Source organism: Chiloscyllium punctatum, chromosome 45 (genome assembly GCF_047496795.1).
Source record: "Chiloscyllium punctatum isolate Juve2018m chromosome 45, sChiPun1.3, whole genome shotgun sequence".
In the NCBI taxonomy this organism is placed as follows: Eukaryota; Metazoa; Chordata; class Chondrichthyes; order Orectolobiformes; family Hemiscylliidae; genus Chiloscyllium; species Chiloscyllium punctatum.
In genome coordinates, this window is record NC_092783.1 from 6068441 (window position 1) to 6079300 (window position 10860).

The following is a 10860-nucleotide window of genomic DNA, read 5'->3' on the forward strand; positions in this document are numbered from 1 at the left end:
TACATTATATCTGAGTTACATAAGTGTATATTGTAAGGCCCCAAGCTGTGCTGGGAAGGCAATGACCTAGTGATATTATCACTAGATTATTAATCTAGAAACCCAGGTAATGTTCTGGGCACCTGCATTCGAATCACATCATTGCAAATGGTGAAATTTGAATTTAATAATGATCTGGAATTAAGGGTCTAATAATGACCATGAAGCTGTTGTTGATTGTCAGGAAAAATTGATCTGGTTCACTCATGCCATTTAGGAAAAGAGATGTACTATCCTTACTTGCTGTGACCTATATGTGACTTCCAACCCACAACAATGTGGTTGACTCTTAACTGCTCTCTGGGCAATTAGGGATGGACAATAAATATTGACCTGGAAAGTAATGCCCACATCCTGTGAAGTAATTTTGAAGTAAACTTAAGTACAAGTCTGAATTACTGTTAGCGACATAGATATAATACTGGTTAGTTCCTCCCAGAAGTAATCCTTTCATATCCTGATGGGTGGGGCTTATCTCGTGACATTAGTTTAGTTAAATCTTTCAGGTAATAGCTGCCTTACAAAACAGAAATTATGTGACAACATTCGTGCCCAGATGTCCTTGGAGAGGGAGAATGCAGTGTCCATCCACGCTGTTGATGCTTTCAGAGAGAAGTGAGCACCGCAGAGTGCTTTATCTCCCCTTCCAACTCCATTTTAAGATTAGATTACTTACAGTGTGGAAACAGGCCCTTCGGCCCAACAAGTCCACACCGCCCCGCCGAAGCGCAACCCACCCATACCCCTACATCTACCCCTTACCTAACACTATGGGCAATTTAGCATGGCCAATTCACCTGGCCTGCACATCTTTGGACTGTGGGAGGAAACCCACGCAGACACGGGGAGAACGTGCAAACTCCACACAGTCAGTCGCCTGAGGCGGGAATTGAACCCGGGTCTCAGGCGCTGTGAGGCAGCAGTGCTAACTGCTGTGCCACCGTGCCGCCCACATATTTTGATATGCCCCTTTTCCCTTTCCCTATCTCTCTGGCACCTTTGATGGTTTGCATTGACCTTGACAGCCTTTGCACGTAAATTATTCAATTGGAAACACGGGTGATATACTGGTAGTGATGAACATACAAAAAAAGACTCTGCAGGTGATGGGGAAAAAAAGTTGAGTTGTTTCTAAAAGCAATTCTGGATGTAGAAAAAAAACCAAAAAGCAAAAAAAGGAATTTTAGCACCCCACTCCACTCCATTCATAACACACCAAGCAACCCCTGTCTTCAGCAGTCGAGAAAATACTAGACTCTATTATAAAGGATGTAGTTATTGAGTAATTAGAAAATAATTGTCTGATTAGTCAACATGGATTAATGAAAAGGGGATCATGTTTGACAATGATAGAGATTTTTATGCTTGTTACTAAGAGTTGGTAAGAAGAACCAGTGTATGTGGTATATTTGGATTTTGACATTGTTTTTGTTGAAGTCTTAAATATGAAGCTAGGAGCCAAATTAAAGCTCAGAGAATTGGGGGAAATATATTAGCATAGATTCAGGATTGGTTAGCAGGCAGAACGCAGAGATTAGGAATAAATGTGTCATTCTCAGGTTGGCAGATTGTGCCAAATGGTTACCACAAGGATCAGTGTTTGGGCCCCAGCTCATGACAGTCTGTAGCAGTATTTAGGATATGTGGGACAATGCAAATCTTTCCAGTTTAGTAGATGGTACAAAACCTGTTGGGAATATGAGTTGTAAGGGGGATGCAAAGTGGTTTTGAGGGCATTCAGACAAGCCGATTGAGCAAGCATGAACATTACAGATGGAAGATGGATGTAGATAAGTGTAAGATTATCTACCTGGTAGAAAGAATAAAGTTGCAGAGTTCTTCTTAAATGATGAGAGTTTGGAAAATGTTGATGTTGAAAGGAACCTGGTGTCTGTTCATAAGTCACTCAAATCTAGCATGCAGGTCCAGCAAGCAATTTGGAAAGTTAGTGGGATGTTGGTCTTTATTGCCAGAGAATTTGAATACAGGAGCAATGAAATCTATCTTCAATTGTGTGGAAGACTTGTGAAACAGCACCTTGATTATTGTATGCATTTCAGGTTCCCTTGCTATAGAGGGAATGCAGCAGCGGCTCCCCAGACTGATTCCTGGGGTTGTGGAACTGCACTAAGAGGTGAGATTGGGGAGATTGCATCTAATGTCTCTGGAGTTTAGAAGAATGAGAGGCAATCTCATAGAAATTTCCAAAATTCTTAGAGGAATAGACAGGATAAGTGCTAAAAGGGTGTTTTCCCTGTCTGTGGTGCCCAGAGACACAGATTCAATAAAAGGCAAGCCATTTAGTTGTGAGTGGAGAAGTATTTTTTTCATTCGGAGGGTGGTGAGTCTTCGAAATTCACTATCCCAAAAGACCATGGACGCTTAGATATTAAGTAAGTTCAAGGCAGAGAATGATAGATTTAGAGTCATAGAGATGTACAGCACAGAAACGGCCCCTTCGGTCCAATTCGTTCATGCCAACTGGATATCCCAACCTAATTTAGTCTCACTTGCCAGCACCTGGCCCAAATCCCTGCATACCCTTCCTATTCATAATTTAAATGTTGCAATTGTACCAGCTTCCACCATTTCCATACATGTACTACCCTCTGCTTGAAAAGGATGCCCCTTAGGTCTCTTTTATATCTTTTGCCTCTCACTCTACCTATGCCCTCCAGTTCTGGACTCCCACACCCCAGGGAAAATACTTTGTCTATTTATCCTATCCATATCCCTCATGATTTTATGAACAGCTACAAGGTCACCCCTTAGCCTCTGATGCTACAGGGAAAACAGCCCCAGTCTATTCAACCTCTCCCGAGAGCTCAAATCTTCCAACTCTGGCAACATCCTTGCAAATCTTTTCTGAACCCTTTCAAGTTTCACAACATCCTTCCAATAGGAAGGAGACCAAAATTGCACGCAATATTCCAAAAGTGGCTTAACAAATGTCCTGTACAGCCGTAATATGACCTCCCAACTCCTGTATTCAATATTCTGACCAATAAAGGAAAGCATGCCAAACACTTTCTTCACTATCCTATCTACCTGTGACTCTACTTTCAAGGAGCCATGAACCTACACTCCAAAGTCTCTTTGTTCAGCAACACCTCCTAGGACTTACCATTAAGTGTATAACTCCTGCCCTGATTTGCCTTGCCAAAATGCAGCACCTCACATTTATCGAAATTAAACTCCATCTGTCATTCCTCAGCCCAGAGGCCTATCTGATCAAGATCCCATTGTAATCTGAGGTAACCTTCTTCACTGTCCACTACACCTCCAATTTTGGTGTCATCTGCAAATTAACTAAGTATACCTCTTTTGTTCACATCCAAATCATTTACCTACATGACGAAAAGTAGTGGACCCAGTACTGATCCTTGTGGTACTCCATTGGTCACAGGCCTCTAGCCTGAAAAACAACCCTCAATCACCATCCTCTGTCTTTTACTTTCGAGCCAGCTCTGTATCCAAATGGCTAGATCTCCCTGTGTTCCATGAGATCTAACTTTGCTAACAGTCTCCCATGGGGTACCTTGTCGAACGCCTTACTGAAGTCCATATAGATCATGTCTACTGTTCTGTCTTCATCAATCCTCTTTGTTACTTCTTCAAAAAACTCAATCAAGTTTGTGAGACATTATTTCTCACGCACAAAACCATGTTGACTATCCCTAATCGGTCCTTGCCTTTCCAAATACATGCACATCCTGTCCCTCAGTATTCCCTCCATCATCTTGCCCACCACCGACGTCAGGCTCACTGGTCTATAGTTCTCTGGCTTGTCCTCACCACCTTTCTTAAATAGTGGCACCACATTAGCCAACCTCCAGTCTTCCGGCACCTCACCTCTGACTATCAATGATACAAATATCTCAGCAAGGGGCCCAGCAATCACTTCCCTTGCTCCCCAAGGAGATCAGGTCCTGGGGATTTATGCATTTCAATACAACCAACACTTCCTCCTCTGTAATATGGACATTTTTCAAGATGTCACCATCTATTTCCCTACATTCTATATCTTCCATGTCCTTCTCCACAGTAAACACTGATGCAAAATACTCATTTAGTATCTCCCTTATCTTCTGCAGCTCCACACAAAGACCATCTTGCTCACATTTGAGGGGCCCTATTCTCTCCCTCGTTACCCTTTCTAGATACTAACAATACCAAGGGATCTAGGGATAATGTGGGAATGGCATTGAAGTAGATGATGAGCCCTGTACTGAATTGGTTTGAGGAGTAGAATGGCCTTCTCCTGCTCTTATGCTCCTTTCTCTCGTGTTCTCTGCAGCCAATCCTTCCTTCTTTTCATCAGCTTCCAAAATTGAAAAGTCAGGAAGTTATGCTAAGCAATGTCAAACCTTGGCTACATTTAGAGTATTTTGGGCAGCACTGGTTTACTATATTATAAACAATGAGATAAAGACTGTTAAGAGGGGGAAGAGAAGATTGAAGGATAAATTAATTGTTCTGAAAGGGTTCATGTTGGAGATTACGTGAGGCTTCACCCAATTTGATTATGTCAGAATCTTGGAGTGAAGAAGCAGTCTTGAATGAGGCCCCAGTGGAGACAGAAATTGTTTTTGTTGGGTCCTGATATTCTTTGTAATTATGCTGAACTCGTCAAGGCAACGTGTACCTTTTATCATACATAAAGTACATCTTGTGGTTAAGAGAAGTGCATTGTCTTTAAAAGATGCGTTAGTGGTTTATTATCCACTACTGCTAACAGATGGATCCTTAACTCAATGTAGAATGTTGATACAGCAGTACAATGGAAGCCTTTGAAGACCAGTGACACTGCAGAAGTCTGGGGTTCCTCATCACCCTGCACAATGTTATTTTGATTTAGTAAGTTTCAATTTCCTCATATAAGTTTGAATAATTGTTAGTTTTGTGTTTTTGTTATAACTCTGCATCAGTGGGTTCTTTAACCTGATTCTGTTTGGTTTAAAGAGTAGTAGTCGATAAAGTGTACTGCTGGAAAAAAACACAGCAGATCGGGCAGCATCCAAGGAGCAGGAGAGTCGACTTTTCAGGCAGAGCCCTTATAGGTTCCTGCCGAAACATCAAGTTGCCTGCTCCTTGGATGCTGCCTGACCTGCTATGCTTTTTCCAGCACCACACTATATTGACTTTGTGCAGCATCTGCATTTCTCACTATCACCTATTTAAAGAGAAGAATGTTGAGGACTCTGGCATTGTGGTAGTTTCCCTACCATGTGGCCAGAAAGCCTGGGTTCAACTCCCAACTACACCAGACATGTATCATGACATTCCTGGTTTAAAATATCTATAACGATAGACTGCCCTTTAATGGGTTTTTGTAGCCCAGTGGTAGTATCCATACCTCTGAGCCAGGAGGCTAGGTTTCTGCAGAGCTATGTCATAATCTCATTGGAATGAAGTATTGAGGGCTCAAGTGGTGCAGTGATATTGTCCTCACCTCTGGGTCAGAAGGTCTATGTTCAACTCCCACCTGCCCGAGACATGTCTGAACAGCATGATTGAAAATATCTGAGGAATCTTGGTGAGAAATCACCTGGAGTACTTCTGGGGCGTCAATCGATGTCCAATCTGTGGCCTGAGCTACCCAGTGGCCCCTGACCATGATACATGGGCCTCAAGATTATGTGGAAAATCGAGGTGCTCAGGTGTGCTTTGGGCTTCTGGACAAACTGATCCCCATCTGTTGGGATTCAATAATATCCTTTTACAATGGACCCTCCTTAGGGTCATGGAACCCCATAATTTGAACCATCTCAGAGATATTCCCCTGTCCCTTTCAAAACCACATGGATGCTTTTCCTGTCTGGGCTGCTCCTGCACACAGTCCCAGTTCCTCAACTTTGACAGACATTCAGATATGCACTGGCATGACATTCTGTCTTCCAATGGAGGAGATCCTTGTAGTGGGCCCTCTACAAAGGAGCTCTTCCCTTTTCCATTGGGGATCTGGAGTAGAAAGTTCTGCACACAGTAGTCCTATGCAACAGTAGGTTATGTAGATTTTGTGGGCTGAAGGAAATAGTTTTCCACATTTATGTTGAATCTTTCTGTTTATAGACCCTCTTTAGTTTTTTTTTGAAGGGATTGCTCATAAATTTCTGGTTTGACCACCCCTCTCTCCTGATCCATGGGTCCCACTTTCCTAATCCATGGGTCTCCCATGCTCCTGATCCATGGGTGCCCTGTGCTGACAGGGTGGCCAGGTCAGATGGCCACCTCGTAGATCTGCTCCCAGGCTTTGACAAAGTGGCCATTGACAGTTCCAGACATCAGAGCATATGCCAGACTCTCAGCTTCTCTTTCATCATTACATCTGTGCTTGAGTGTCCATTTAGAGGGAGCATGTAGTGTTCAGTGGCACGATAGAGGTCAGTAGAGACCAATGAGGACCACAGTAAATGGTGTGCATCATCACCCTAGAGAATGTTATTTTGGTTTGTTAAGTTTCCATTCACCTTTTATAAATTACTATTAATCATTTGAATGTGTTTTAGAGTGTTCTATCACAGGCTGTTTAAACTGATTTTAAGTTAGCTCTAATAGAATGTAAGATTGAAGGTTTTTGTGGTGTAGTCGTAGCCTCTGAGCCATAAGATCTGGGTTCAAGTTTCACCTGCTCCAGAGGGGTGTAATGACATTTCTGTGCAGGTTGATTGGAAAATATCTAAAGTACAGGATGTAGGATTGGCTGCACTCTCCCCTAAACATCCATCATGATTAGTACAAGACTATACAATGATGATACCAGCTACCTGTGAATATCTGTCATACTTGTCATCTGCTACCCCTTGATTTGAGGATGATATCGGGGTCATGGGTTTCTGTTGTGTAATTGAACATAACAATTTTTGATCCACAGATCTTTGGTACATGGGGCCAGATGCCACATTATAACGCTATAACACTCAGCCCCTCAAACGTGCTCTGTAATTCAATAGGATCATGGCTGATCTGACAATCCTCACATTCATTTTCCTGCCTTTCCCCATAACCCTGGATTCCCCTACTGATCATGAATCTGTCACAGCCATAAATATATGCAAAGACTCTGTCCCCGTTGCTGTCCACAGCAAAGACTCACAACCCTCTGAGAGAAGAAATTCCTCCTCATCTCAGACTTAAATTGGTGCCCCTTCATTCTGAGACTATGCCCTCTGGTCCTAGACTCTCCCATTCAGGGAACATTGCTACAAGATGATGGAACCCAGAGAATAGGATTTGCTTCCTTTTCATTCCTTCTCTGTAGCCACTCTTCCTAATCATAGCCATGGAGTCATAGAGATGTACAGCATGGAAACAGACCCTTCTGCCCAACCTGTCCATGCTGACCAGATATCCCAACCCAATCTAGTCCCACTGCTAGCACCCGGCCCATATCCTTCCAAACCCTTCCTATTCATATACCCATCCAAATGCCTCTTAAATGTTGCAATTGTACCAGCCTCCACCACTTCCTCTGGCAGCTCATTCCATACATGTACTACCCTCTGCATGAAAAAGTTGCTCCCTTAGGTCTCTTCTCCATCTTTCCCCTCTCACCCTAAGCCTATACCCTTGAGTTCTGGACTCCCCTACCCCAGGGAAAAGACTTTGCCGATTTACCCTACCCATACCGCTCATAATTTTATAAACCTCTATAAGGTCACCCCTCAGCCCCCAGCGTCCAGGGAAAACAGCCCCAGTCTGTTCAGTCTCTCCTTATAGCTCAAATCCTCCAACCCTGGCAACATCCTTGTAAATCTTTTTTGAACCCTTTCATGTTTCACAACATCTTTCCAATAGGAAGGAGACCAGAATTGCACACGATATTCCAACAGTGGCCTAACCAATGTCCTATACAGCTGCAACATGACCGCCCAGCTCCTGTACTCAATACTTTGACCAATAAAGGAAAGCATACCAAACGCCTTCTTCACTATTCTATCTACCTGCGACTCCACTTTCAAGGAGCTATGAACCTGCACTCCAAGGTCTCTTTGTTCAGCAACACTCCCTAGGACCTTACCGTTAAGTATATAAGTCCTGCTAAGATTTGCTTTCCCAAAATGCAGCACTTTGCATTTATCTGAATTAAACTCCATCTGCCACTTCTCAGCCAATGGGCCATCTGGTCCAGATTCTGTTTTAATCTGAGGTAACCCTCTTCGCTGTCCACTACACCTCCAATTTTGGTGTCATCTGCAAACTTACTAACTGTACCTCTTATGCTCGCATCCAAATCATTTATGTAAATGACAAAAAGTAGAGGACCCAGCACCAATCAATGAAGGGGCTATGCTCCAAAAGCTTGTGATTTCAAATAAACCTGTTGGACTATAAACCAGTGTCGTCTGTATTCTGACCTTGTCCACCCTAGTCCAACACTAGCACCTCCACATCAGTGAGGTGTCCGGAATCAAAGCCTTTTGCTTGGGTTCCCTACAGTATGGAAACAGGCCCTTCGGCCCAACAAGAGAACACCAACACTCTGAAGAGTAACCCACCCAGACCCATTCCTTATATTTCCCTCTGACTAATGCACCTAACACTATGGACAATTTAGAATGGTCAGTTCATCTAACCTGCACATCTTTAGATTGTGTGAGGAAACCAGAGCATCCTGAGGAAACCCATGCAGACACAGGGAGAATGTGCAAACTTTGGGGCGGCACGGTGGCACAGTGGTTAGCACTGCTGCCTCACAGCGTCAGAGACCCGGGTTCAGTTCCTGCCTTAGGCGACTGACTGTGTGGAGTTTGCACGTTCTCCCCGTGTCTGCGTGGGTTTCCTCCGGGTGCTCCGGTTTCCTCCCACAATCCAAAAGATGTGCAGGGTCAGGTGAATTGGTCATGCTGAATTGCCCGTAGTGTTAGGTAAGGAGTAAATGTAGGGGAATGGGTGGGCTGCGCTTCGGCGGGTCGGTGTGGACTTGTTGGGCCGAAGGGCCTGTTTCCACACTGTAAATCTAATCTAATCTAATCCACTCAGACAATCGCCCGAGGCTGGAATTGAACTCGGGTTCCTGGTGCTGTGAGGCAGCACTTAGCCACCATGCTGCCCGAATTTCTGAGTGTCCTTGTTGCATTCTTTTTGTCCACCTGGAACACTGGCCTTTTGAGAGCTGAGAAAACAGGAACTAATAGGATAGATGGTTTCAGCCATTTGGTCACCATGTCCAATCATTCATATTTGAGTTTCCAGGAGGTTTTCTTGAATACTTGTGGTGCTGACTTCAGAAAGGGCATCATCATTTATTCAGTGATTCTCCTCTAGAAGCTGGAGAGTGCAGGTGGACATATTGCTAGTGGAATTCCTCTAGAGACAAAAATCTGCAGCTGCTGAAATCCAAAGTAGACAGGCAGGAAGCTGGGAGAACACAGCAAGCCAGGCAGCATCAAGACATGGAGAAGTCAATGTTTCAGGTGTAACTCAACCTGAAGAGTCCTGAAGAACGGTTACACCTGAAACATCAACTTCTCCACCTCCTGATGCTGCCTGGCCTGCTGTGTTCTTCCAGTCTCCTGCCTGTCTACAGTGGAATTCCTCTAGCATTCTTTTGCATTGCTAATACACAGTCCAGGTTCCTTGATGCCGGCCAGGTGTGTGGTGATGACAGCTGCTCGGTATACGAGGACCTTTGTCAACTGGCAGAGGTATCTAGTAGAGAGCATGGCACAACTGATCCAATGTTTTTCTGATGTTATTCTAGCTGAGGTCTTCAAAACTGGTGGATTTTGCTCACGACAGCATTCCAAGCACTTATCCTACAGGTTTAGGACAAAAAGTAATTTCCTCCCCCGCCCACAAATTTAAGAAGGAATGCGAGAATTCACGAAGAGATTTAAATCATGCTGTTAAGGTGATTGAGCTATTATTCAAAATAATAGACGTGCTATAGCATAGGAGCCTATTCAACCCATTGTGTCTATATTGGTTCTTCAGACAAACATCATTAATTAGTGTCTGTCTTCTGCTTTTACCTCATACCTTTACCAAATAATCATTCAATGCCCTCCTGAGTTCATCCATTAACTTCCAGGCTGTGTGTTCCATATTCTAACTACCTGCCTTTTTTTCTCTCCCATCATCCTTGCTTCGTTTGCACATCACAGAATGGATCCTGAGAAGATTTTCTTTCTCTGCATGGAGCCATTACAAGTAGGGGAAAACGTTTAAAATACGGGATCTCTTACATAAGATGAAGAGGAGGAGATTTCTGTTCTAAATTGACCCCAAATCAGCCATGATCTTATTTCATGGCAGAACGGGTTCAAAGTGTCTCATGACCTACTCCTGATTACTGTGGTATTTTCCCAGATGACAACTCCTGCTATCTTGTGATACATGCCACTCTAACAATTTTGATACTGGGTAAAGATTATTTCAGGTGGTTTGCCTCCGCCAATCTGCTTTTATCTTTATGTTATGGGACTATTGAACGATTGGTTAGTAATTATTGTTAGTCCACTCTGAGCTGAACATTTTAGAAAATTCAGCCCACTTTCATCCTGAATTACGTTTCAGTCAATCTTTGTTCCTGGGTATGGAGCGGATTAACTGTATGTGTGTGTAAAACACCTGAACTCAGGTAGGGCTAGGAGTTGGTTATGAGTGAGGGGAAAGTGTGCCATTCCAAGGACTTCACTTGATGAAGGAGCAGTGCTCAAAAAGTTTGTGATTTCAAATAAACCTGTTAGACTATAACCTGGTGTTGTGTGACTTCTGACCTGACCCATCTCCATATCTTCCTAAACTCCTGCCCTGGTTTTCCCACACTTCCCCTCTGGGTTTTTCCCTAACTCACGCTCTGGGATTTCCCTAACACCC